We start from the raw sequence: 27,722 nt of genomic DNA, 5'->3' as shown, positions 1-27,722 counted from the left end.
AGCCACCATACGGTTCATGTTGATAGCTTTATGGATACTTAAAGGTAGGCAATAGTCTTATTTTTTAATAATGCTTAACCTTTTTCTCTTTGGCAAGAACAAGCAAGTCTGCCTGGTTTTGTAGGACTTGCAGCTTTTCCTTAACATCAGACTTTAAAAAGGGGAGAACCAGTAGTATCAGGTACGCAGTTAGGATGGCTATTTTTAAAATACGAAGCTGCGTAACAGTCTCGGGAAGAACATGTGTGACTGGGCGTGAGAGTCTGTGGTACAGCATTACTAACCTTTGCTAAAAAAAGTTTTGAAGAATGAAGCATTTGCTTTATGAACGGTACTTGAGGACGAATTCTGATGCTGCTAAAGTTTATTGAAAAATAGGCACTGATTTCAGTGATGATGCAGGTGTGGTTTCTGTTCATGCCTTAAATCTGAAAAGAAGAGAAACGTCCATTTGAAGGAGGATTTTGTATGAAGGGTAATCAAACCAGTAACCTACTTTAAGAACGACTTTAAAATACTTGGAGCATCGGTTAAAGGCAAATAAGTCAAGTTTATCATATTCTCCCACATAAGCTGTGACTATTGAATACAGTCAGCAGTCCACCTCAGAACTTTTTGGTGTGCAGCTGAAACGTGTTAAGTTGTAGGACTTCACAGCCACGAGCTGATGGGCCACAGTTCTCTCCGAGCATGAAGCGCTGTAAGTTTTAGTTTCTTGCACAGCAGTGACTCTTCTCAACATTAGTAACTATACAACAGGGTAAAAGGCAAATTTAGTGAAGAATAATGTGTCATCATCAGAGTAGCTGTTTGTATTTCACCATGATGCAGATGCTTTCTATCGCAGTTGTGTTGGCACATGTCTTAGAATTCGGTTAATCCTCTCCTGAACTCATTTAAACTTTTGGCTTCAACTGCATCACTGACAATATGTTTCACAATAGAATAATGATTTCCTTTAAAAGAAAAAAAAAAAGGGGGGGGGGAGAAGAAGAAGGGGTGGAGGAAGTGGGGATAAAAAAATCTGTTGTCTGCCAGTGCTGTGGGCTCCTCACTCATTTTTCTGTAGAACTCCTGGGGTTTTTTTTTTTGTTGTTGTTTTTCTACCTTAGCCTATTAGCCTATCCTCTGCACCTTTGGTCATTTCCTGAAGTTTGTCTGTAGTTTCCTACATTAGTAGGTAAATGTATCTATTTTACTTTACAGAGCTTTGCTAGTTTCTTAAATTATACAAGTAATTTAAACCTTGGAACAAATGTCTTTGCTTATTGATTTTTGTGAGTAGCTGCAAAAATCTTATTTATTAGTTGCCCCTTTTAAAATTAAAATAAAAATGAATGCTATGCAAGAAATAGGTTGCAAGTAACTGTTAGGGTCTTACTACTGCTTGCTGTTGAGAGATCGTGGGAAGTGCAGAGAATTTGTGTTAAAAGTGACGGGCATTTTTCAAGATAGTTTTCCAGGTCTGAGGTGTGCTGAAATATTTCTTTCCTATGATAGTGTGTTTAGTTTCATTGACTTCAGCGGAACACACAGAATACGTTGACTTAAACTAGCTGAGAATCTGATGATAAGGTTTTATACTCTACCTAACCTAGTGTTGTGATGACTTGTCCTCTGAACTCAAAATTATGTTTGATGATCTTAACAGGAGGCCGGATCTTTGATCTGGAAATTATGCTGGTAGCGACGTTACAGAATCCAGGCTTGTGACTTCACTGGTTTCTTGCAGCCCCTCAAGTTCATGAAGGACAATAAAGACCCATTCTTTTTTGTTCTTGTGCTATAATCAGTGATGGAAGTATTACATTGTCAGTTGTAAGAAGTGGCTTAACTGCTGTTGGAGTCTGCTTTTATGCCTGATAAACCTGTTGATTTGCATGGGTTTGCACAGCTTATGCTAGTGATATGGCTGGAATGAGACAGGATCTTGTGTAGTCTGCAAGGGCTGTATATGGTCCTGGTTTATAGCTGGGTGGGAGGGATTGGTTCAAGTTACTTCTTATTTGCCCTATTTAATATCTTAAATAGGAGTGAACAGGGCGATTGGAACAGTTTCATTTTTACAAGAGGACATTTATAAATCGGTTTTTATGCTGTGTTAGAATTAAGATAGGTATTTACTGGAGACAACGAGTCTAGCCTGAACACTGAAACACCTCCGTTTTGGGCACGCTATTAGAACTTTTTAAAAATTTTCAAATCATAACAGTCTGTCAGTTTATGCTTGTTGAGTCTGAGACATTACATGATGCCCTTTGAACAGGTAAATATTGCGAATAATTGATATTTGGTTTGTAGACTATACCTTTTGTATGCTCTAAAGTTGTCTGTTGTTTCCCTTTCATTTATAAAAGTTCTGTTCATCAAACCATATAAGCACATACCTAAATTCAGTGTTAAACTTCCTGAATTGCTCTAAACTATTGTGTTGCTGTAAACTGTTTTGGCTGATAAACCTAAGCGGTCAGCTTGGTATTCCTACATGTATATGTGATTAAGATGCAATAGCTCAGAACAAGTTACCAGGCAACTGCATGCTCCAGCTGCATAGGAGGCACAAAGCACCTGGCCCGTTCCTTGTAATCCGTGGGAAAGTACAGATTCTCCTGTGACCTTGGTCACTCTTGTCTATAACATATTAGATAAGAGTATTTTGATACTCCTCTCGCAGTGGGAGAAACACTGCTTGTGTCTGTGCAGTGTGTGAAAATCACTTTACCAAGATGCTTTTATTTCTAAAACCCTTGGAAAAAAACCTCAAAACAAAACGGAATTTTAAAACTTTTTTAATCCAAGGCAAACTTCAGGATTCTCATTCTTACGAAGTATTTTACAATTGTGTAACCTTGTAGACTGTACGGAGAATGAGGATCTTGCATGTGACATACTCAAAAGTTTCATTTTTGGTGTTCTACACGCTTCTACTGATCGCAGCGCCTTTGTTTCCTAATGGCAACTGGCAACAGACAATGCATATGGGTTTCAAGGCCCTGTGGAACAGAGAAGGTAGTTTGCCAGTGTTCTTACTGCTGTTGCAGACGTCGTTTCAGTGGATTGAAAGTGGCACGTTCCAAGTACCTTTTCCTACCATTGCTGCGTATATTTTTTTTTTAAATCCAGAAGAATGTTTCTGTACTTCCCTTCCCTTCCCTATAGGTGCATGTTGATTTACATTGCATGCTATTGCAGCGTTCTTAGTCTACCAGTTACAGATTACTCCTTTCAGTTCTTGTGCATTTCTGAATGTGTATCTACCTACTAAACTCACATTTATTCAGACATGATATGCAACTGCTACGGAAGTCAGCTATTGTGCTAGTTATGGTGTTTGCCCCGTCAGTTGTTTTACTGTCTAATAAGTACCTGATGACAGAGAAGGGGAGTGTCAGAAAATAGACCAGTCAGGCTTTATATTAGAGATGGTTTTCATAAGATTTAAGAGAACGCAGTTTTGGCATAAGGATTTACATACCGCTCCCGGTGTTCTGTTGGGCTGACGTTTTGCAAGAAGCTGAGGTGTTTAGCTTTCAAAAGCTGTTTATGTAAATTGGCTTACCTATGAGTACTCTCCTTCAGCTGTGTGTAACAAAGAAATAAATGTGCATCTCTAGACATGTGCATGTGCAGATATAATTGTAAGTGCAGAGCTGGGGATGATGCTTGTGTTGGATGAGGGTAGAAATACGGAGAGGGACAGCAGTGGGGAAAGAAGAACCTTTGAAGATAGTCTAGTGTTGCTCTCATTCTAGAGGTGAATGATCAACTTTCTGTACCATTCTTGACAAATGCTTGCCTAATTTATTCTTAAACATTTCCTGTAATTATTACTACTGTTGCAAAGATTGCCACCTACCCTAAGTTTTTCAGGTTGTAATTTAAGCCCCATGATTCCGTGTCCTGTGTGCAGTGGATGCACACAAAAGTTCTTCCTTATAGCTACCTTTTAGAGTTTAAACATTGTTATTTCTCTTCAGTATTGCCCTTTCCAGGTTAAGCGGCTGTCTTTCAATTTACGCTTTGAAGTCAGACTCCTGTACATCGTTGAGCACCCTCTTGGACTTACTGTAGACCCTCACCAGTTATACTACACCCTTCTTGAAAAGCAGTACATCATCTGGAGGGTTCAGCAGCTAATCCGTGCAAATGTGGCGCTGCAGAAATAATGCTTGGACGTACTAACTCAAGTGTGATGTGTGAGGAGGAATCACTGGGCCTTTTGATTAGCAAGAAACGGTACGTAAAAACTAGGTGACAGAAATAGGACACGAAGCTGGCATCCTGGTCTTCAAGCTTGCAGTGCAGCTCCGTGGGCTTTGGCTGACTACAGAAGAGCGTGAGGCACAGGAGAGAACTGCTGCTGGGTCTTAGTGAAAGGATGGTAAGTCATTTGGAGAGAGGTTTCCAAAGCCAGGAATTCAAGTCGGGTGCCCGATTCCAGATTGCCTGTGACCTCACTGTGTACTTCCCTCGCTTGTCTAACTTTGTGTTGTATATTGTCTAGCAGCTTTTCTTTCAAAGTTAACAAAGCTACACTTGTGTGATAGGTGATGTAATGATCTCATAATAATAGGCAAAATCCAAGTCACAGAAAATGGCAGCATTTGAAAGAGAGCCCTGATAAATTGCTAGTGCCTTATACCACTGCCACTTCCCAGGCCTTCCGTGTTAGAGCTGTCTCAATCATTGATGCTGTTTGCTCAGACTTGGAGCTGTAATATCTGCTTCTTGTTTCAGGGTTTATTATGAAGTTGCTGATGGCACTGCCTTAGCCCTTTGGCTAAGAAGAAGAGCAAATAATTTGTGGATTATCCGTAGAAGCAGCAGCCAAACAGCATTCTCTTCCAATCAATAGGGAAGAAAGCTGCTGCACCAGTTTGTCTGGGTTCCCTCATACCAAAGGTCTTTCTCACATTTATTGATCCTTTTATGTTTTGCAACTTGTTCAGGGTCAGTTGATGACCGGAGCGAACTGTCAGGTCTTTGAAAAGTGCTTGTAACTGTGAAAAGAGGTTTGTTGACTTCCTCGCGTGATAAGTAGACATTGAAGAAATTGCATGTTGCTCATCTCTTAAGTCAGAGACAGGAATTAGATAGATACTGTGTTACTAGAAAATAAAATACAACTGGGCCCTTTGAGAGAGAAATGTATTGATGAAATCGTGTAATATTATTATAGAGACATAGTGACTGTTTTCTCAACTAACAAACAGATCCTAGGCAACAATAATGTTTGTTCCAGGTAATTCTGGTCAGTCTCCCAAGGCAGTGGATCTGCTCTACAAATGAGAAAAAGTGGACCTAAATATTGGAACAAGAAGGGCTATTTTTCTTCCCCAGTTCAAATTGGGCACGGCAGAGCCTCTGTAGTTTTCAAATTGGCAGCAGCTCCTTCGCCTGCTTGTTAGCAGACAGAGCAGAATCTGTACTTTCTCCTGTATGGCTCTTGAAAGAAACTTGGGTGAACTCATTTGCTTGTTGGAAAAAAAAGTGGGATGTTGGATCAAGTGCAACTGTAGCAAATACTGACCTTCCTGAAACTATTTAGAGTTTTCATGTGTTGATACTCATTAGAAAAAAAACAAAACTTGAAAAAAATCCTATAAGGATTAAGCTATAAGATTGTTTTCGGGGGGGGGGGGGGGGGGGGGGTGGGGGGAGAAAAAAAAGGAAAACTAAATGGAAGATAGTTTTAGAGAAAGTAACTATCATAGCACTTGGAGGTAACATAGCTGTCTGTAAACAGGATGCTTAAGGAAAAGATACTTGGTCTCTTTATGATTCTTTCTGTGGCCTTCTAAATGAGAAGTCTGACTGTGTGAACCCTGGTTATCGGTGTTACAGAAAACTGATGTGCTTTGCAAGCTGAGATTCTTCTGCAACAGAGCAAAGTAGGAGAGACATGGTCTTGTGGTTTGGGTTACTATCATGTAATTTACACAGACTGTGTAACAGCCAAATCTTTTTGTGATTTAAAAACTTCATTTAACTGCATAAAGGATGAATGTGCCCCATGAATAGTTTCTCGTGTTCATGCACATTGCCAGTGATTTACTACTGAGAGAAGTCCTAGCAACTGTAAACAACTAGATAATTCATCAGAATATCACACATAAATATATCTCAAATAATTTTTATATCACAGCTAGTCTAATGCATTAATTTTTTATCTTAGGAGCAATTCCATAATAATCTATTTCTCATTTTATGGGACAGATAATGAAAGAAATTGTTGAAATAAACAAAACATTGGATGAGAAAGGAGGAGAGACAGAGTGGGTTTTGAAGTGTTGATGCAACATTACAGATTCTGTTGCAGTTCACAGAGGAGAAGGCTACTTTGGTTATGATACCAAAATATTTCTCTTCCACATCTGTAAGCTACACTAATTATTTTATGCTTAGAAGCTTAAAAGATCCTGAGAAGTTAATTTCAAGCTCTTAGTAAAGTCTACATGGCGAACATGATATTATTCCCCTTGTGTGGTTTAGATTAACACGTTTCTTTCTCAGTGACAACTATTAAACTGAAAGATTTATTTTCACATATCATGGATATCAGAAATAAGACTACGTAAATTGTCGGAGGTTTGGACTTACAAGTCTACTGAAGGCTTTAAGTGCCTGATTAATGTTTAAGAGCAGAAGAAACCCTACTACTGAATTCAGGTGGGACCATGTTTTTGTGAAGCAGCACAACTTGTTTTAGTACACCCCGTGCACCTTTGTACCCACACATACCCTACCCCCTGTGTCCGTGTCTCCCCCATATGCCCCCCGCTGCTCCAGCCCACCCCCTTCACCCACACGAGTTTTTAACCCACGCGAGCTGTTTCCCCCTGCGCCCCCTGCTCTCCTATCTCCTGCCCTGCCTCCCTCCTTTCCCTCCTCCGTATTCCACACCCCCCCCCCCCCCCCCCATCATCCATCAGGCTCCAGACCCCTGGTGTGCTGCCTGCACCCTGTTCTCTGTCATTTTTTTCCCTTCTTTTCCTTACAAGTTGTTGTTGTTTCTTTTTAATGATGATTAAACTGTTTTCGTTTCAAGCCACGAGTTTTCTCACTTTTGCCCTTCCGATTGTCTCCCCGTCCCGCTGGGGGCGGGGGAGCGAGTGAGCGGTCGCGTGGGCCTTCGTTGCCGGCTGGCGTTAAACCAGGACACGAGGTGAGTTGCAAGCCCTGCCTGGCTAATGCTGGAGGCTCTCTGTGTTCCTCCTGCCATCTCGACGGGCCGTCCTTGTTCTTCATCGCCGCTTTATAGCGAGCGCCTCTCGCTCTGTAAGCGGCAGTACTGGGGCCGTGTTGCAGGCGGCAAAGGGCAACTGTGACGCTTGCTGGCAGGAGCGGCAAGGAGCGCGGAGCCACGCTCCTGTAGGGAGCAAAGATGGAATCTCGAGGGCTCTGCGGTCCTCTGCTGAGGACATCTAATATCCCGACAGGCCTCTCTGCTTTCCCTGCTCAACGTCTGATTACTTTGAACGCCGGAGGGCAGGGCGGTACCTAACACCGTGCAGCGTCTCTTCGATAAGAGACAAGCCCCCCGCAAGGAGCCTTGCCTGCGTGCGTGCAGGATTAGGAGAGCAGCGTTCTGATAGCACGGAGGTGCCCACCCCGACTGAGCCCCAGGGTCGCCGGGGTATCGCTCGCTTGCAGGTGGGCCGCTCGCATCTGGTGCGCTGGGCCGCGGCCTTTCCTGCCGAACAGAGCTGCCCCTCTGGCACGAAGCAGCTTTGGGTCTCTTGTGGCCTGCCTTCATGCTGTCACCTGAACCAGGCGTTATATTTTGTTGTAAATCTCTCGCCAGCGTCTGCTGACTGGCTGCTGTCGCTCCCACAACCCTGATGCCCCATGCAGAGGGATACAGCAGTCCCTGGGGCTTGCTGCAGGGGACACCCCCCTTCCACCCCCACCCCCCCATTTGCAGGTTCCCTGTGCTGCTTGTCCTCTCTAGATAATGGGGGGGGGGGGGGGTGGCAGGGACAGAAGCGGCCGCCCGAATTGTCTGCTCCTTGCACTTGACTGCTGTAAACGCTCCAGCCGCTCGGGTGCTTTTTGGAAGGGAGGCGATGAAGAGGAGTGCCCGGGCTGCGAGGGGGGAGAGGGCAGGGCGATGTCAGCCCTGTGCCCCCAGTAAGGAGTTGCCGCCTGCGGCTGGTGTCTACTGGGCTGAGCTGTCAGTCGTCCCTCACGCAGCTGACGCTCAGAAGAGGATCGTTACGGCGGGGATGCTGCTGCCCGGCGCCCAAAAGCCGGTACTACAGCTCGGAGGCGGCAAAGGCGCGGTGGTGCCCCTGTAACGGTACCCGTGGTCCGACGGTACCAGCAGCGCGTCCCCGGGGAAAGTGCCGCCGCGCCCGTTGCTTCCTCCCTCCCGGCAAGGAAACGCCGCAGGCGCCGCGCGGGCGCGGTGTCAGCGGGCGCTCCGCGCGCAAAGCGCCGAACAGCAGCGCCGGCACCGCACAGGTGCGCAGCAGCGCCGCCGCTGGTGCCGCCTTGTGGGCAAAGTACGGTACCGCAGCCCGGCGTTCGCACGCCGTCGTACGGCCGGCGCGCATGCGCGGTCCCCGGCAGCAGCGTAGCGGCGCGCAGGGAGCGGGGCCGGTGGGTGCCTCCTGCCCGCCCGGGGCCGGCGGGACGGGAAGCTGCGAAGCGGCCGCCGCGGCAGGCTCCCGGTCCGCCGGAGGCGAGCCGGGCCAGGGCAGCGCCGGGCCGGTCCCCGAGAGCCGACAGAAGGGAAGAGGGGACGGAGGCGGGCACCCTCCAGGCGCAGCCAGCGGGCGCCATCCCGAGTCGCCGGAGCTCCCCCGGCGCCTCTCCCCGGCCCCGCTCGGCCCGTGCGGCTGCCCCCAGCTGCAGCCCCTCCCCTGAAGCCTGTGCTGCAGCCGCAGGCAGCCCCCGAGCCCTGTCGTGAGGGCGGCAATTTGGCCCTCCGGTGTTCTCGAGTCTCTCTTAACGCAGGCGCTGTTAGCAGAGGCGCGGGGAAGGAAAACCCCTTGCCGCCCTTTACGGCGGCGTGGCGCCCTCAGTTTCACGACTATGAGGCGCCGCGCTTTCCGGCAGCGTGGCGGGCACGTCGGAAACCGCTTGCCGCCCTTTACGGCCGTGTGGCGTCCTCCGTTTCACGACTATGGGACGCCGCGCTTTCCCGCAGCGTGGCGGGCACGTCGAAAACCGCTTGCCGCCCTTTACGGCGGTGTGGCGTCCTCCGTTTCACGACTATGGGACGCCGCGCTTTCTGGCAGCGTGGCGGGAACGTCGAAAACCGCTTGCCGCCCTTTACAGCGGTGTGGCGCCCTGCGTTTCACGACTATGAGACGCCGCGCTTTCCGGCAGCGTGGCGGGCATGTCGGAAAACGCTTGCCGCCCTTTACGGCGGTGTGGCGCCCTCCGTTTCACGACTATTGGACGCTGCGCTTTCCGGCAGCGTGGCGGGCACGTCAGAAACCGCTTGCCGCCCTTTACGGCGGTGTGGCGCCCTCTGTTTCACGACTATTGGACGCTGCGCTTTCCGGCAGCGTGGCGGGCACGTCAGAAACCGCTTGACGCCCTTTACGGCGGCGTGGCGTGTTTCTTTTCACGACGAAAAGACGCCGCGCTTTCCGGCAGTGTGTCTGGCACGTCGGAAACCGGTTGCTGCCCTTTACGGCGGCGTGGCGTGTGCCTTTTCTCGAAGAAGGGATGCCGTGAAACGTGTTAAGTTGTATAGACTTCACCGCTACGAGCTGATGGGCCACAGTTCTCTCCGAGCATGAAGCGCTGTAAGTTTTAGTTTCTTGCACAGCAGTGACTCTTTTCAACATTAGTAACTATACAACAGGGTAAAAGGCAAATTTAGTGAAGAATAGTGTGTTGTTCTCAGAGTAGCTGTTTGCATTTCACCATGATGCAGATGCTTTCTATAGCAGTTGTGTTGGCACATGTCTTAGAATTCGGTTAATCCTCTCCTGAACTCATTTAAACTTTTGGCTTCAACTGCGTCACTGACAATGTGTTTCACAATAGAAAAATTATTTCCTTTAAAAAAAACGGGGGTGGGGGAATAAGAAGAAGGGGTGGAGGAATCGGGGATAAAAAAATCTGTTGTCTGACAGTGCTGTGGGCTGCTCACTCATTTTTCTGTAGAACTCCTGGGGTTTTTTTTTTTGTTGTTGTTGTTTTTCTGATTTTAGCCTATTAGCCTATCCTCTGCACCTTTGGTCATTTCCTGAAGTTTGTCTGTAGTTTCCTACATTAGTAGGTAAATGTATCTATTTTACTTTACAGAGCTTTGCTAGTTTCTTAAATTATACAAGTAATTTAAATCTTGGAACAAATGTCTTTGCTTATTGATTTTTGTGAGTAGCTGCAAAAATCTTATTAGTTGCCCCTTTTAAAATTAAAATAAAAATGAATGCTATGCAAGAAAGACGTTGCAAGTAACTGTTAGGGTCTTACTGCTGCTCGCTGTTGAGAGATCGTGGGAAGTGCAGAGAATTTGTGTTAAAAGTGACGGGCATTTTTCAAGATAGTTTTCCAGGTCTGAGGCGTGCTGAAATATCTCTTTCCTGTGATAGTGTGTTTAGTTTCATTGACTTCAGCGGAACACACAGAATACATTGACTTAAACTAGCTGAGAATCTGATGATAAGGTTTTATACTCTACCTAACCTAGTGTTGTGATGACTTGTCCTCTGAACTCAAAATTATGTTTGATGATCTTAACAGGAGGCCGGATCTTTGATCTGGAAATTATGCTGGTAGCGACGTTACAGAATCCAGGCTTGTAACTTCACTGGTTTCTTGCAGCTCCTCAAGTTCATGAAGGACAATAAAGACCCATTCTCTTTTGTTCTTGTGCTATGATCAGTGATGGAAGTATGACTTTGTCAGTTGTAAGAAGTGGCTTAACTGCTGTTGGAGTCTGCTTTTATGCCTGAAAAACCTGTTGATTTGCATGGGTTTGCACAGCTTATGCTAGTGATATGGCTGGAATGAGACAGGATCTTGTGTAGTCTGCAAGGGCTGTATATGGTCCTGGTTTATAGCTGGGTGGGAGGGATTGGTTCAAGTTACTTCTTATTTGCCCTATTTAATATCTTAAATAGGAGTGAACAGGGCGATTGGAACAGTTTCATTTTTACAAGAGGACATTTATAAATCGGTTTTTATGCTGTGTTAGAATTAAGATAGGTATTTACTGGAGACAACGAGTCTAGCCTGAACACTGAAACACCTCCGTTTTGGGCACGCTATTAGAACTTTTTAAAAATTTTCAAATCATAACAGTCTGTCAGTTTATGCTTGTTGAGTCTGAGACATTACATGATGCCCTTTGAACAGGTAAATATTGCGAATAATTGATATTTGGTTTGTAGACTATACCTTTTGTATGCTCTAAAGTTGTCTGTTGTTTCCCTTTCATTTATAAAAGTTCTGTTCATCAAACCATATAAGCACATACCTAAATTCAGTGTTAAACTTCCTGAATTGCTCTAAACTATTGTGTTGCTGTAAACTGTTTTGGCTGATAAACCTAAGCGGTCAGCTTGGTATTCCTACATGTATATGTGATTAAGATGCAATAGCTCAGAACAAGTTACCAGGCAACTGCATGCTCCAGCTGCATAGGAGGCACAAAGCACCTGGCCCGTTCCTTGTAATCCGTGGGAAAGTACAGATTCTCCTGTGACCTTGGTCACTCTTGTCTATAACATATTAGATAAGAGTATTTTGATACTCCTCTCGCAGTGGGAGAAACACTGCTTGTGTCTGTGCAGTGTGTGAAAATCACTTTACCAAGATGCTTTTATTTCTAAAACCCTTGGAAAAAAACCTCAAAACAAAACGGAATTTTAAAACTTTTTTAATCCAAGGCAAACTTCAGGATTCTCATTCTTACGAAGTATTTTACAATTGTGTAACCTTGTAGACTGTACGGAGAATGAGGATCTTGCATGTGACATACTCAAAAGTTTCATTTTTGGTGTTCTACACGCTTCTACTGATCGCAGCGCCTTTGTTTCCTAATGGCAACTGGCAACAGACAATGCATATGGGTTTCAAGGCCCTGTGGAACAGAGAAGGTAGTTTGCCAGTGTTCTTACTGCTGTTGCAGACGTCGTTTCAGTGGATTGAAAGTGGCACGTTCCAAGTACCTTTTCCTACCATTGCTGCGTATATTTTTTTTTTAAATCCAGAAGAATGTTTCTGTACTTCCCTTCCCTTCCCTATAGGTGCATGTTGATTTACATTGCATGCTATTGCAGCGTTCTTAGTCTACCAGTTACAGATTACTCCTTTCAGTTCTTGTGCATTTCTGAATGTGTATCTACCTACTAAACTCACATTTATTCAGACATGATATGCAACTGCTACGGAAGTCAGCTATTGTGCTAGTTATGGTGTTTGCCCCGTCAGTTGTTTTACTGTCTAATAAGTACCTGATGACAGAGAAGGGGAGTGTCAGAAAATAGACCAGTCAGGCTTTATATTAGAGATGGTTTTCATAAGATTTAAGAGAACGCAGTTTTGGCATAAGGATTTACATACCGCTCCCGGTGTTCTGTTGGGCTGACGTTTTGCAAGAAGCTGAGGTGTTTAGCTTTCAAAAGCTGTTTATGTAAATTGGCTTACCTATGAGTACTCTCCTTCAGCTGTGTGTAACAAAGAAATAAATGTGCATCTCTAGACATGTGCATGTGCAGATATAATTGTAAGTGCAGAGCTGGGGATGATGCTTGTGTTGGATGAGGGTAGAAATACGGAGAGGGACAGCAGTGGGGAAAGAAGAACCTTTGAAGATAGTCTAGTGTTGCTCTCATTCTAGAGGTGAATGATCAACTTTCTGTACCATTCTTGACAAATGCTTGCCTAATTTATTCTTAAACATTTCCTGTAATTATTACTACTGTTGCAAAGATTGCCACCTACCCTAAGTTTTTCAGGTTGTAATTTAAGCCCCATGATTCCGTGTCCTGTGTGCAGTGGATGCACACAAAAGTTCTTCCTTATAGCTACCTTTTAGAGTTTAAACATTGTTATTTCTCTTCAGTATTGCCCTTTCCAGGTTAAGCGGCTGTCTTTCAATTTACGCTTTGAAGTCAGACTCCTGTACATCGTTGAGCACCCTCTTGGACTTACTGTAGACCCTCACCAGTTATACTACACCCTTCTTGAAAAGCAGTACATCATCTGGAGGGTTCAGCAGCTAATCCGTGCAAATGTGGCGCTGCAGAAATAATGCTTGGACGTACTAACTCAAGTGTGATGTGTGAGGAGGAATCACTGGGCCTTTTGATTAGCAAGAAACGGTACGTAAAAACTAGGTGACAGAAATAGGACACGAAGCTGGCATCCTGGTCTTCAAGCTTGCAGTGCAGCTCCGTGGGCTTTGGCTGACTAAAGAAGAGCGTGAGGCACAGGAGGGAACTGCTGCTGGATCTTAGTGAAAGGATGGTAAGTCATTTGGAGAGAGGTTTCCAAAGCCAGGAATTCAAGTCGGGTGCCCGATTCCAGATTGCCTGTGACCTCACTGTGTACTTCCCTCGCTTGTCTAACTTTGTGTTGTATATTGTCTAGCAGCTTTTCTTTCAAAGTTAACAAAGCTACACTTGTGTGATAGGTGATGTAATGATCTCATAATAATAGGCAAAATCCAAGTCACAGAAAATGGCAGCATTTGAAAGAGAGCCCTGATAAATTGCTAGTGCCTTGTACCACTGCCACTTCCCAGGCCTTCCGTGTTAGAGCTGTCTCAATCATTGATGCTGTTTGCTCAGACTTGGAGCTGTAATATCTGCTTCTTGTTTCAGGGTTTATTATGAAGTTGCTGATGGCACTGCCTTAGCCCTTTGGCTAAGAAGAAGAGCAAATAATTTGTGGATTATCCGTAGAAGCAGCAGCCAAACAGCATTCTCTTCCAATCAATAGGGAAGAAAGCTGCTGCACCAGTTTGTCTGGGTTCCCTCATACCAAAGGTCTTTCTCACATTTATTGATCCTTTTATGTTTTGCAACTTGTTCAGGGTCAGCTGATGACCAGAGCGAACTGTCATGTCTTTGAAAAGTGCTTGTAACTGTGAAAAGAGGTTTGTTGACTTCCTCGCGTGATAAGTAGACATTGAAGAAATTGCATGTTGCTCATCTCTTAAGTCAGAGACCGGAATTGGATAGATGCTGTGTTACTAGAAAATAAAATACAACTGGGCCCCTTGAGACAGAAATGTCTTGATGAAATCGTGTCATATTATCACAGGGACATAGTGATTGTTTTCTCAACTAACAAACAGATCCTAGGCAACAATAATGTTTGTTCCAGGTAATTCTGGTCAGTCTCCCAAGGCAGTGGATCTGCTTTGCAAATGAGAAAAAGTGGACCTAAATATTGAAACAGGATGGGCTATTTCTCTTCCCCAGTTGAAAATGGGCACAGCAGAGCCTCTGTAGTTTTCAAATCGGTAGCAGCTCCTTCGCCTGCTTGTTAGCAGACAGAGCAGAATCTGTACTTTCTCCTGTATGGCTCTTGAAAGAAACTTGGTTGAACTCCTTTGCTTGGTGGAAAAAAAAGTGGGATGTTGGATCAAGTGCAACTGTAGCAAATACTGACCTTCCTGAAACTATTTAGAGTTTTCATGTGTTGATACTCGTTAGAAAAAAACAAAACTTGAAAAAAAATCCTATAAGGATTAAGCTATAAGATAGTTTTCAGGGGAAGAAGAGAAAAAAAAAAGAAGAAAAAAAAAAGGAAAACTAAATGGAAGATAGTTTTAGAGAAAGTAACTTTCATAGTACTTGGAGGTACCATAGCTGTCTGTAAACAGGATGTTTAAGGAAAAGATACTCGGTCTCTTTATGATTCCGTGGCCTTCTGACTGAAAAGTCTGACTGTGTGAACCCTGGTTATCTGTGTTACAGAAAACTGATGTGCTTTGCAAGCTGAGATTCTTCTGCAACAGAGCAAAGTAGGAGAGACATGGTCTTGTGGTTTGGGTTACTATCCTGTGACGTGCCAAAAGAGGTCAGAAACTGTTTTCAGAGACTCTGGTGTCAGGGCAGAGGTTTCTGGGGAGGCTGTAGCTCAGCCCATCAGCTCAGCTCACCCCGGGGGTGCGGCGCTGTGCGGAGGTGGCGGGAGGCGAGGGAGGGCGAGCGGCTCGGCTGGATGGGGCGAGGGGGCCGGCGCGCAGAGGCAGGGGCCGGGCCGGGCCGGGCGGCCCCGCGCCACCCCTCCGCGTCGGCGCGGTGGCGGGCGGCGAAGCCCGTCGCCTTCGCAGCCGCGGTGAAGTGCGCGGGTCTGGCCGCAGCGTCCGGCGTTGTTGGCCGGCGAGGGAAAAATCCTCGCCGGGCCGGGGCTGAGGGGCCGGGGCTGCGGGCGCGGCGGCCCTCCGGGCTCGTCAGTCAGGCGTCCGCCTGAGGCCGCGGGGCTTCCCGCCGCTCGGGAGCCGCGGCCGGGCCTGTCAGCGGCGCGGCCCCTGCCCGCGGCGGCGGAGAGGCGCTGGGGCGTCCCGGTCTCCGGCGCGGGCAGCGAGCGGGGGGGGTGGCTCCGGGCAAAGGAGGTTTGCAAAGGCCGGCTGGGGACGAGCGCCGGCGCTCGGCAGACCCGCGGTGATGTGCTGCGGCCCGGCGGCACCGAGGTGGAGGGAGGCTCTCGGCGGAGGGAACGTGTTCCTGCGGCCACAGGAACTTGTGGAGGTACCTACCGGCAGCAGTTAAGCGTGCGAGGAAGCGGGGTTTTTACTGTGGTTTTTCTCCTGTCTCTTTTTTTCGCCTTCTTTCTGTGCTTTTCACCAGTGCCCGCGGCAAGGACTTTTTTTGCCGCCACAACGTTAAGGTTTTTGCTGGAAAACATGTATGTTCTACAAAGCAATCTCTTGTGCCTTTCAGTCTACAGAACTTGTGGACAAATGCGTAGGTCCACGCACGCGTTCATGTTGTGATGAAGAGCGATCAGAAATTGTGGGACCGCTTGTAGGACTTGATGACTTTGTCCGTATCCTTTGATGGAGGTGTTTAAGGCCGTCCAGTTTATGCTCCAGCTCAGTGATGTTACTGCTTTTGAGAGGTTTGAGTTCACCGGATAGGAGAGCCTTTTTTGTATGGATCAGTTGTCTTGTTCTGATTTTTTTATTTTACAGGTAAAATCACAGCTCAGTGTGACATGGAAATAACTGGAAATAGTTTTATTTTTAAATTCAGGGCCTTATTTTCCTTGAAACTGGATTTTCAGATACGGTGCTAGAAGACGTTACAGAATTGCAGGTGTTGTTTCTGCCTCCTGTTCCTCTTGAACATTTGGTTTCCTGGGGAAAAATACTGTGTAAGCTCTGTAAGCAAAGAGGTTTTATATTTTTGGAATACGTGCCAGCTGAAGGGTTTGTACCTTGGACTTACACTGTAGAGGATGATCTGTTCAGGACATCCATGTCATAGAGTAGCTATTGCATGATTTATACTCGTAATCAGGTTCCTACTTGATAGCCTTAACTTTGCGTGGATTGCGTCTTGAACATTGCAGTATTTTGTTTGTTTTTACATTTCCTTAAGGTCTAGGCAAAGGTTTAAAAAGTTAGCAGACTTAAGGATAAGTATTTATTGCTTTGTCCTGCCACATTGCCATTTGAAACCTGTTCTGAGTGTTGGTGGTATTCAAGAAATTGCCGAGATTTAGAGGGTGAATCTGTATCTTTAGGTGCACTGAGCAGAAAAGGACAATGGATCTTTTTAGTTGCCAGATAGCTTTCTTTATCCAGGCGGTCAATTTGTCAAGATCGGGCTGCAGCATGGCCAATTTATTTCTTAGTTGCAACAACTGCCATCTTAATGAGAGATTTATTCTGTAATCAAAACTGGAAATGTTGTCTCTGGTTATCTGTTCTTACTTATTTTTTTTTAAGGCTGCTTCTGTGAGATTCCGTCTGAGGGCAGAAAAATCACAAAGCTAGACCAGATTTTGCTAAATGGAAATAACATAACACTGGTAAGTCGTCCTTGTTAAAATGCTGCATGCATTTATTTTCTGTACCTGTAAATCAATCAGTCGCTGAGCTCAGCTACTTTAAGCTGAGCTTTCCAGACAATTCCATTACACAAGGTAATTTCAAGTAGCTTCTGGGGCATATGTGTGTATGAATGATGCTGGAAAAGTGACCTTGCTGTCTTGGTACATGTTACAGTTTTAAAAAAAAAAAAAAGGAAGAAAGAAAAAAAAAAAAAAAAAAAAAAAAGAGCATGTCCCTAACTTTATTTTGGTGAATGTTTTTCTGGTCTTCAGGTGTGCCAGGGAATCACTGGCTTGGTTAAGCGCTCCGTAAGCTGGTTCATACAGTGGCTTTTAACTCACGAGTGTTTGCCTGCATAAGCGTGTAGGTGGAATGCATCTACGTTTTATCCATTATTGTATGTATAGATGTGTTTGCAGCAGTTTGGATGTTTACAAGCTTGTCAAGTCGTTTGGCAGTTATGATTGCCATGTGATGCCCAGAGAGCTGTACCTTTACATGCTCTGAAAAAAATCTGGAGGTCTGTTGGCTTACACCAAATCAGAAGCACTGTGATTTTTAGTTTATTATCTGCTGGTGTACGTAGGTCAGTACTGAAACAGTAATTAAATAACTGATTATGCATCCCTAAGCTGAATTCTGCAACTTCCTAAATACCACAAGAGCAGACCTAGAATAGTTTTTTGTTTGTCGGCATAGATGGCTACAAAGTCAGGACTTCCTACATAAAAGCATTCCTAATTTTGTGGGAAGAGGAGAGGACGACCAACTCGAGTCGAAATGAGCTCTGTGTGAACGAGGAACAATCTCCATTTTGCTGTCTTACCCACCTTGCACCTCCTCACTGTGTGTCTGAGCAAGTGCCATCAGCTCTGTGTGAACGGGGAACAATCTCCATTTTGCTGTCTTACCCACCTTGCACCTCCTCACTGTCTGTCTGAGCAAGTGCCATCTTGCCTTAATTTCTAAGCCTCTTTCTGCTTTGGTTATTGTTCTGCCTCCTTAAAGGATAGTGCATGTTCTGACTTCTTGTGTGGGGTAAAATTACTACCCTCCGGTTAAGCTGGTGGTATACTGCCCTGGAAGCAGAAGCTGGTGATGCTTAGAGTGCAAATTTTCAGCGAGACGTAGATACATTTCTGTATCGGATCTTGTGCCTCTCTTGCGGACACGTCTTCCCACGTCAGGAAGACTATGCTTTAGACTTTTTCTTACTTCGGTCCTGAAAGCAGCAAAGTTCTTCCTCTTTAGAAGTGCTCAGCTAATTATTAAGAACGTATCAGTAAAAGCAATGGTTATCCTCCTCTTTTATCCCTTATTCAGGAAAGGTGCATCACTAATGATGATGCTGGTTTTGTAAGTTGAAACCGTTACTTTCCTGTAAAGACACACTAATTTGTTCTGAATAAAAGCCTTTCTTTTTGTTCTCTTTGTGCTCAGTTACGTAAGTGCACAAGTGAGTTAGTTTTCCAACGGGTTGATGGAGTGGAAAAATAATACTTACGTTCCAGTTGCTGTCGGTCTTCGGTTTTTCTACATTTGTTGCATTTGTTTATGGCCCCAGTCTATATAAAACCCAAATCGTGGGCCAAGAGATTGCTATTCTTTGCACTACAGGCAGATACTAAGCTGGATCATTTGTTTAAACCCTGCTTCAGGCTGTGTCGCCAGAAACCGTGTGGTAGAGTGCTGCAGAATTCTGAAAGCTCTTCAGAGTGGATGCACCTGTTTGATGCTCAGCAGCCGTTGGTTCTGCTGGCCTTGAGGTTCAGCACTCTTGGACTTGTTTTGCTTGGCAGATGTACTCTCTTGTAGTAAAGGCATTGTAGTGGTATTTTGCGAGTGAGGACAGACAGACCAGACATCGTTCATGTCCAGGGAGCTGGGGCGGGAAGGTTGGTGTTCAGACTTCTCATTCCTGTCAGCGGTGACTCCGCTTGCACCACTAAGTGGTGCTGTGTACATACGCTTAATTAAATCGGGAGCTGCCTGCGCCTGCCTGCTTGTGTAGTTCGGAGTGGTCATTTTAGAGAAAATGTTCTTTTGGCTGCATTTGTTCTCCTGTGATACAAAAACTTGACAGCGGTTGGGGGCAACTACTACTTTAGGAGAATTTCTATAAAGTAAGAAATTGCTGGGTTTATTTTGTCATGGTGGGCACAAAATTAACTGATTCAAAATCACGTCCACTGCAGCTTATGCTTCCGTAACACACCACTCAACTGATTTCTATGCGTAAATGTCTTCGGAGAGGAATCCCAGGTGCCTGCTGTGACTATAGGGACAAGCAGTATGGGCTCACAGGAACAGAACATGCTTTGCCTTCCCATCACCAGAAGAAAGAGAGAAAGAAAGAGAGAGGTGAAGAAGGGTGCTCAGGAGCAAGAGGCTGCAAGGAAGTTGCTGTACATGATCCTTTTGCCTTGCTTTATCTGACAGAAAAGCTGCCTTCTGCTAGTTGGGTCTGGGCTTGAAAGACAAGGGGAGAGAGACTCCCGCCCCTCTCCCAGGGAGTGTGCTACTTTTGACTGGCTTGTTCTGACTATGTGATCTGCAATTACAATATTGAGATTGCATGCTGACAGTCTATACCACTGAATCCCTGAATGGTTTTTCATTTCTGTCCCCGCTTCCTTCTCCAGCTTTTTTCAATATATCAATTTAAAAAAAAAAAAATTAATAAAAATTTAACCTTACATGAACATCTTGCGTTGGCTTTGGCCCCAAACGCTTTATTTCCTAGAAATAAGTTGAGTCTTTTCATCAGAATATGTAAAAGATTTCTAGCCACTGTAGTACTATTGTATTGTTTGTTTTTTTAAATAAGATTCTGTCCAGGTTCCAGCATGTGCACTAAATTTCTACTGCAGTAGAAGACAGTCTTAAGCTGAAGAGAGATTTCATGCTTGGGAGAGAAAAAGAGGAGATCTTGACTCAAAAGTAACTTTTCCAAGGGAAAGGTAAACTCTTTTGTTTCTTTGGGGATTTTTATTCTGATAGCACAAGCATCTTGTTCTCTCAGGATTTTGTTATCTCTGGGAAAAAAACCCTTGGTGTTGTGTCACTTCCTCCTTCCCTGGTTGTGTTTTTTTCACTCCTTTCAGAGGAAGTGCTAATACTGTTATAATTTAGGAAGACATTTTTAACTTATGACTCGGAGGTCTGCAGACATCACTGTAAAGACAGTTTCTGTGCATCCAAATGCTGTTAATCCCTTAAAATACGAAATGAAAGATGTGTAACTTGGAGCTGAGACTGAGTCAGAGTATTCCAGATGGGTCTGGTTTACTTTGCATTCAGTGTTCCTGTAGCCTGTTGCTTTGGAAGGTGCAGGTAATAAGCTTTTTTCAATTGAATAAATGAGCGGTAGTGGTTTTTTGTTTTCCTCCCCTAGAAATGTAGTGCTTGATCAGACTGCACTGACCTGTAGAAGTTGTGGGCACTGTGGTGTTCTCCAGAATGCTACTTGGGCTGCCACTACAAGCAGGTCATTTAAAATAATAACCTTAGACTTTAAAAACACATAAAAACTTCATGATGCTTAAAGTATAGAGCAGAGTAGTCACCAGGTTAAAATAACTTCATGCTTATGACATGCACAGCGATGGTTCCTTTCAGTTTTTTTGGTGTTGGTTTTTTTTTTTTTTTTCCTTCTTCTTTAAGATGGCACTGGTTGCAGTGATCTTCAGTTTTACGACACAGCTAACTGTCTTAGTATGGACATGGTTCCTGTCTGCCTACTATTTCCGTTTACTGGCAGACATAGTTAAGATAGCTCTTTGGAGTTGTGGAGTGCGCGTGTGTATATAGATATATGTGTGTGTGTGTGAACGTGTATGACAATAATAAGACCTAAAGTCCCCTCCCCACATCATTAGCTTTTGCTGACCTGTATTTCAGTGTTACCAAGATTTTAAAGTGGCCCAAGTATTGCTGTTGCAAATGTTTCCATGTTTGTCTAACTATTGTGATGACATAAATAAAAAGAAAAAAATCAAAACACTAAATGTTTTATTACTTGCCCTATAACTATATAGGCGTTCCCTGTCTAATATCGATTTCTTTTTTCAGGATTCACTGTATTTATTTTTTTTTTTTTACCCTATGAAACGGAAAGAGATTTCTGGCTTACTGTTGGCTTTTGATAGAAGTTTTATCCTTGGGGAATTGCCCACCAATTAATTCATAGAGTTTGGAATGTAACTGAAGGACATTTTGCATGCCCGTGTTCAAACAGTGATGCTAACAAGCCACCATACGGTTCATGTTGATAGCTTTATGGATACTTAAAGGTAGGCAATAGTCTTATTTTTTAATAATGCTTAACCTTTTTCTCTTTGGCAAGAACAAGCAAGTCTGCCTGGTTTTGTAGGACTTGCAGCTTTTCCTTAACATCAGACTTTAAAAAGGGGAGAACCAGTAGTATCAGGTACGCAGTTAGGATGGCGATTTTTACAATACGAAGCTGCGTAACAGTCTCGGGAAGAACATGTGTGACTGGGCGTGAAAGTCTGTGGTACAGCATTACTAACCTTTGCTAAAAAAAGTTTTGAAGAATGAAGCATTTGCTTTATGAACGGTACTTGAGGACGAATTCTGATGCTGCTAAAGTTTATTGAAAAATAGGCACTGATTTCAGTGATGATGCAGGTGTGGTTTCTGTTCATGCCTTAAATCTGAAAAGAAAAGAAGAGAAACGTCCATTTGAAGGAGGATTTTGTATGAAGGGTAATCAAACCAGTAACCTACTTTAAGAACGACTTTAAAATATTTGGAGCATCGGTTAAAGGCAAATAAGTCAAATTTATCATATCCTCCTACATAAGCTGTGACTATTGAATACAGTCAGCAGTCCACCTCAGAACTTTTTGGTGTGCAGCTGAAACGTGTTAAGTTGTAGGACTTCACAGCCACGAGCTGATGGGCCACAGTTCTCTCCGAGCATGAAGCGCTGTAAGTTTTAGTTTCTTGCACAGCAGTGACTCTTTTCAACATTAGTAACTATACAACAGGGTAAAAGGCAAATTTAGTGAAGAATAATGTGTCGTTCTCAGAGTAGCTGTTTGTATTTCACCATGATGCAGATGCTTTCTATAGCAGTTGTGTTGGCCCATGTCTTAGAATTCGGTTAATCCTCTCCTGAACTCATTTACGCTTTTGGCTTCAACTGCATCACTGGCAATATGTTTCACAATAGAATAATTATTTCCTTCAAAAAAAAACAACGGGGGTGGGGGGATAAGAAGAAGGGGTGGAGGAAGCGGCGATAAAAAAATCTGTTGTCTGCCAGTGCTGTGGGCTGCTCACTCATTTTTCTGTAGAACTTCTGGGCTTTTTTGTTGTTGTTGTTCTTCTTGTACCTTAATGCTAATAGGCATTTCTATCTTTTCTACCTTGTTTTTCAACCTAATGCTAATAGGCATTAGCCTATCCTCTGCACCTTTGGTCATTTCCTGAAGTTTGTCTGTAGTTTCCTACATTAGTAGGTAAATGTATCTATTTTACTTTACAGAGCTTTGATAGGTTTTTAAATTATACAAGAAATTTAAGTCTTGGAACAAATGTCTTTGCTTATTGATTTTTGTGAGTAGCTGCAAAAATCTTATTTATTAGTTGCCCCTTTTAAAATTAAAATAAAAATGAATGCTAAGCAAGAAATAGGTTGCAAGTAACTGTTAGGGTCTTACTACTGCTCGCTGTTGAGAGATCGTGGGAAGTGCAGAGAATTTGTGTTAAAAGTGACGGGCATTTTTCAAGATAGTTTTCCAGGTCTGAGGCGTGCTGAAATATCTCTTTCCTGTGATAGTGTGTTTAGTTTCATTGACTTCAGCGGAACACACAGAATACATTGACTTAAACTAGCTGAGAATCTGATGATAGGGTTTTATACTCTACCTAACCTAGTGTTGTGATGACCTGTTCTCTGAACTCAAAATTATGTTTGATGATCTTAACAGGAGGCCGGATCTTTGATCTGGAAATTATGCTGGTAGCGACGTTACAGAATCCAGGCTTGTAACTTCACTGGTTTCTTGCAGCCCCTCAAGTTCATGAAGGACAATAAAGACCCATTCTCTTTTGTTCTTGTGCTATGATCAGTGATGGAAGTATGACTTTGTCAGTTGTAAGAAGTGGCTTAACTGCTCTTGGAGTCTGCTTTTATGCCTGAAAAACCTGTTGATTTGCATGGGTTTGCACAGCTTATGCTAATGATGTGGCTGGAATGGATGTGTAGTCTGCAAGGGCTGTATATGGTCCTGGTTTATAGCTGGGTGGGAGGGATTGGTTCAAGTTACTTCTGATTTGCCCTATTTAATATCTTTGTTTCCTAATGGCAACTGGCAACACACAATGCGTATGGGTTTCAAGGCCCTGTGGAACAGAGAAGGTAGTTTGCCAGTGTTCTTACTGCTGTTGCAGACGTCGTTTCAGTGGATTGAAAGTGGCACATTCCAAGTACCTTTTCCTACCATTGCTACGTTTTGTTTTTTTTTAATCCAGAAGAATGTTTCTGTACTTCCCTTCCCTTCCCTATAGGTGCATGTTGATTTACATTGCATGCTATTGCAGCGTTCTTAGTCTACCAGTTACAGATTACTCCTTTCAGTTCTTGTGCATTTCTGAATGTGTATCTACCTATACACCTACTAAACTCACATTTATTCAGACATGATATGCAACTGCTACGGAAGTCAGCTATTGTGCTAGTTATGGTGTTTGCCCCGTCAGTTGTTTTACTGTCTAATAAGTACCTGATGACAGAGAAGGGGAGTGTCAGAAAATAGACCAGTCAGGTCAGGCTTTATGTTAGAAATGGTTTTCATAAGATTTAAGAGAACGCAGTTTTGGAATAAGGATTTACATACCGCTCCCGGTGTTCTGTTGGGCTGACGGTTTTGCAAGAAGCTGAGGTGTTTAGCTTTCAAAAGCTGTTTATGTAAATTAGCTTACCTATGAGTACTCTCCTTCAGCTGTGTGTAACGAAGAAATAAATGTGCATCTCTAGACATGTGCATGTGCAGATATAATTGTAAGTGCAGAGCTGGGGATGATGCTTGTGTTGGATGAGGGTAGAAATACGGAGAGGGACAGCAGTGGGGAAAGAAGAACCTTTGAAGATAGTCTAGTGTTGCTCTCATTCTAGAGGTGAATGATCAACTTTCTGTACCATTCTTGACAAATGCTTGCCTAATTTATTCTTAAACATTTCCTGTAATTATTACTACTGTTGCAAAGATTGCCACATACCCTAAGTTTTTCAGGTTGTAATTTAAGCCCCATGATTCCGTGTAACTGTGTGCAGTGGATGTACACAAAAGTTCTTCCTTATAGCTACCTTTTAGAGTTTAAACATTGTTATTTCTCTTCAGTATTGCCCTTTCCAGGTTAAGCAGCTGTTTTTAAATTTATACTTTGAAGTCAGACTTCTGTACATCGTTGAGCACCCTCTTGGACTTGCTGTAGACCCTCGCCAGTTATACTACACCCTTCTTGAAAAGCAGTACATCATCTGGAGGGTTCAGCAGCTAATCCGTGCAAATGTAGCGCTGCAGAAATAATGCTTGGACGTACTAACTCAAGTGTGATGTGTGAGGAGGAATCACTGGGCCTTTTGATTAGCAAGAAACGGTACGTAAGAACTAGGTGACAGAAATAGGACACGAAGCTGGCATCCTGGTCTTCAAGCTTGCAGTGCAGCTCCGTGGGCTTTGGCTGACTAAAGAAGAGCATGAGGCACAGGAGGGAACTGCTGCTGGATCTTAGTGAAAGGATGGTAAGTCATTTGGAGAGAGGTTTCCAAAGCCAGGAATTCAAGTCGGGTGCCCGATTCCAGATTGCCTGTGACCTCACTGTGTACTTCCCTCGCTTGTCTAACTTTGTGTTGTATATTGTCTAGCAGCTTTTCTTTCAAAGTTAACAAAGCTACACTTGTGTGATAGGTGATGTAATGATCTCATAATAATAGGCAAAATCCAAGTCACAGAAAATGGCAGCATTTGAAAGAGAGCCCTGATAAATTGCTAGTGCCTTATACCACTGCCACTTCCCAGGCCTTCCGTGTTAGAGCTGTCTCAATCATTGATGCTGTTTGCTCAGACTTGGAGCTGTAATATCTGCTTCTTGTTTCAGGGTTTATTATGAAGTTGCTGATGGCACTGCCTTAGCCCTTTGGCTAAGAAGAAGAGCAAATAATTTGTGGATTATCCGTAGAAGCAGCAGCCAAACAGCATTCTCTTCCAATCAATAGGGAAGAAAGCTGCTGCACCAGTTTGTCTGGGTTCCCTCATACCAAAGGTCTTTCTCACATTTATTGATCCTTTTTGCAACTTGTTCAGGGTCAGCTGATGACCAGAGCGAACTGTCATGTCTTTGAAAAGTGCTTGTAACTGTGAAAAGAGGTTTGTTGACTTCCTCGCGTGATAAGTAGACATTGAAGAAATTGCATGTTGCTCATCTCTTAAGTCAGAGACCGGAATTGGATAGATGCTGTGTTACTAGAAAATAAAATACAACTGGGCCCCTTGAGACAGAAATGTCTTGATGAAATCGTGTCATATTATCACAGGGACATAGTGATTGTTTTCTCAACTAACAAACAGATCCTAGGCAACAATAATGTTTGTTCCAGGTAATTCTGGTCAGTCTCCCAAGGCAGTGGATCTGCTTTGCAAATGAGAAAAAGTGGACCTAAATATTGAAACAGGATGGGCTATTTCTCTTCCCCAGTTGAAAATGGGCACAGCAGAGCCTCTGTAGTTTTCAAATCGGTAGCAGCTCCTTCGCCTGCTTGTTAGCAGACAGAGCAGAATCTGTACTTTCTCCTGTATGGCTCTTGAAAGAAACTTGGTTGAACTCCTTTGCTTGGTGGAAAAAAAAGTGGGATGTTGGATCAAGTGCAACTGTAGCAAATACTGACCTTCCTGAAACTATTTAGAGTTTTCATGTGTTGATACTCGTTAGAAAAAAACAAAACTTGAAAAAAAATCCTATAAGGATTAAGCTATAAGATAGTTTTCAGGGGAAGAAAAGAAAAAAAAAAGAAGAAAAAAAAAAGGAAAACTAAATGGAAGATAGTTTTAGAGAAAGTAACTTTCATAGCACTTGGAGGTAACATAGCTGTCTGTAAACAGGATGCTTAAGGAAAAGATACTCGGTCTCTTTATGATTCTTTCTGTGGCCTTCTAAATGAAAAGTCTGACTGTGTGAACCCTGGTTATCTGTTTTACGGAAAACTGATGTGCTTTGCAAGCTGAGATTCTTCTGCAACAGAGCAAAGTAGGAGAGACATGGTCTTGTGGTTTGGGTTACTATCATGTAATTTACACAGACTGTGTAACAGCCAAATCTTTTTGTGATTTAAAAACTTCATTTAACTGCATAAAGGATGAATGTGCCCCGTGAAGAGTTTCTTGTGTTCGTGCACATTGCCAGTGATTTACCGCTGAGAGAAGTCCTAGCAATTGTAAACAACTAGATAATTCATCAGAACATCACACATAAATATATCTCCAGTAATTTTTATATCACAGCTAGTCTAATGCATTAACTTTTTATGCTGACTGTTCCCAGCCACCACCACCGCCCAGAAGCCTGAGACACCTTCATGGTGACAACTGAAGTAGAGGAGGCACTGAGCACCTCAGCGTAATTTGACTCTGTTATCACTAAATTACCTGCCCCATTCAGCAACAGGCCCACACTCTCCTTGCTCAATCTTTTATAATTAATGTTATGCATTAACTTTTTATCTGTGGAGCTCTTCCATAATAATCTACTTCTCATTTTATGGGATAGACAATGAAAGAATTTCTTGACATATCTAAAAGACAACATTGGATGACAAAAGGGGAGAGACAGAATGGGTTTTGAGGTGTCGATGCAGTATTACAGATTGTGTTGCCATTCATAGAGGAGAAGACTACTTTGGTTATGATACCAAAAGATTTCTCTTCCACATCTGTGAGCTACACTAATTATTTTGCGCTTAGAAGCTTAAAAGATCCTGAGAAGGTAATTTCAACCTCTTAATAAAGGCTACATGGCTAACATGATATTATTCACTTTGTGTGATTTAGATTAACACATATCATTCTCGGTGAAAACTGTTGAATTAAGAGTTTTATTTTCACATATCCTGGATATCAGAAATTAGAAGACTACATAAATTGTCAGAGGTTTCAGTTTGCAAGTCTACTGAAGCTTTTAAATGCCTGATTAATGTTTAAGCGCAGAAGAAACCCTACTACTGAATTCAGGTGGGACCGTATTTCTGTGAAGCAGCACATCTGGTTTTAGTACCCCCCTGTGCACCTTTGTACCCACACATACCCTCCCCACTATGTCCGTGTCTCCCCCATGCACACCCCCATCTCCTGCTCCAGCCCACTCCCTTCACCCACACGAGTTTTTAACCCACGCGAGTTGTTTCCCCCCTGCGCCCCCTGCTCTCCTATCTCCTGCCCTGCCTCCCTCCTTTCCCTCCTCCATATTCCACACCACCACCCCCCATCATCCATCAGGCTCCAGACCCCTGGTGTGCTGCCTGCACCCTGTTCTCTGTCGTTTGTTCTTCTTCTTTTCCTTACAAGTTGTTGTTGTTGTTGTTTCTTTTTAATGATGATTAAACTGTTTTTGTTTCAAGCCACGAGTTTTCTCACTTTTGCCCTTTCCGATTGTGTCCCCGTCCCGCTGGGGGCGGGGGAGCAAGTGAGCGGTCGCGTGGGCCTTCGTTGCCGGCTGGCGTTAA

The 27,722-nt window shown here is 43.8% G+C and overlaps 1 long non-coding RNA gene across 2 annotated transcripts; it reads right to left on the bottom strand.

Annotated features, from left to right (window-relative positions):
* Nucleotides 1-2,461: 2,461 nt before the first annotated feature.
* On the bottom strand, nucleotides 2,462-23,764 carry LOC126038288 (uncharacterized). Of its 2 annotated transcripts, none has more exons than XR_007505984.1 (2): nucleotides 23,436-23,764; nucleotides 2,462-3,081 (listed from the first exon to the last, which is right to left on the bottom strand). It is a non-coding gene; the product is annotated as an uncharacterized LOC126038288 (long non-coding RNA). The 2 variants fall into 2 exon arrangements; XR_007505983.1 differs by lacking the exon at nucleotides 2,462-3,081 and adding an exon at nucleotides 11,515-12,134.
* Between the last annotated feature and the right edge of the window lie 3,958 nt (nucleotides 23,765-27,722).

This window comes from Accipiter gentilis, chromosome 5 (genome assembly GCF_929443795.1).
Source record: "Accipiter gentilis chromosome 5, bAccGen1.1, whole genome shotgun sequence".
NCBI lineage: Eukaryota > Metazoa > Chordata > Aves > Accipitriformes > Accipitridae > Astur > Astur gentilis.
This window is presented reverse-complemented; position numbering and strand designations above follow the sequence as displayed.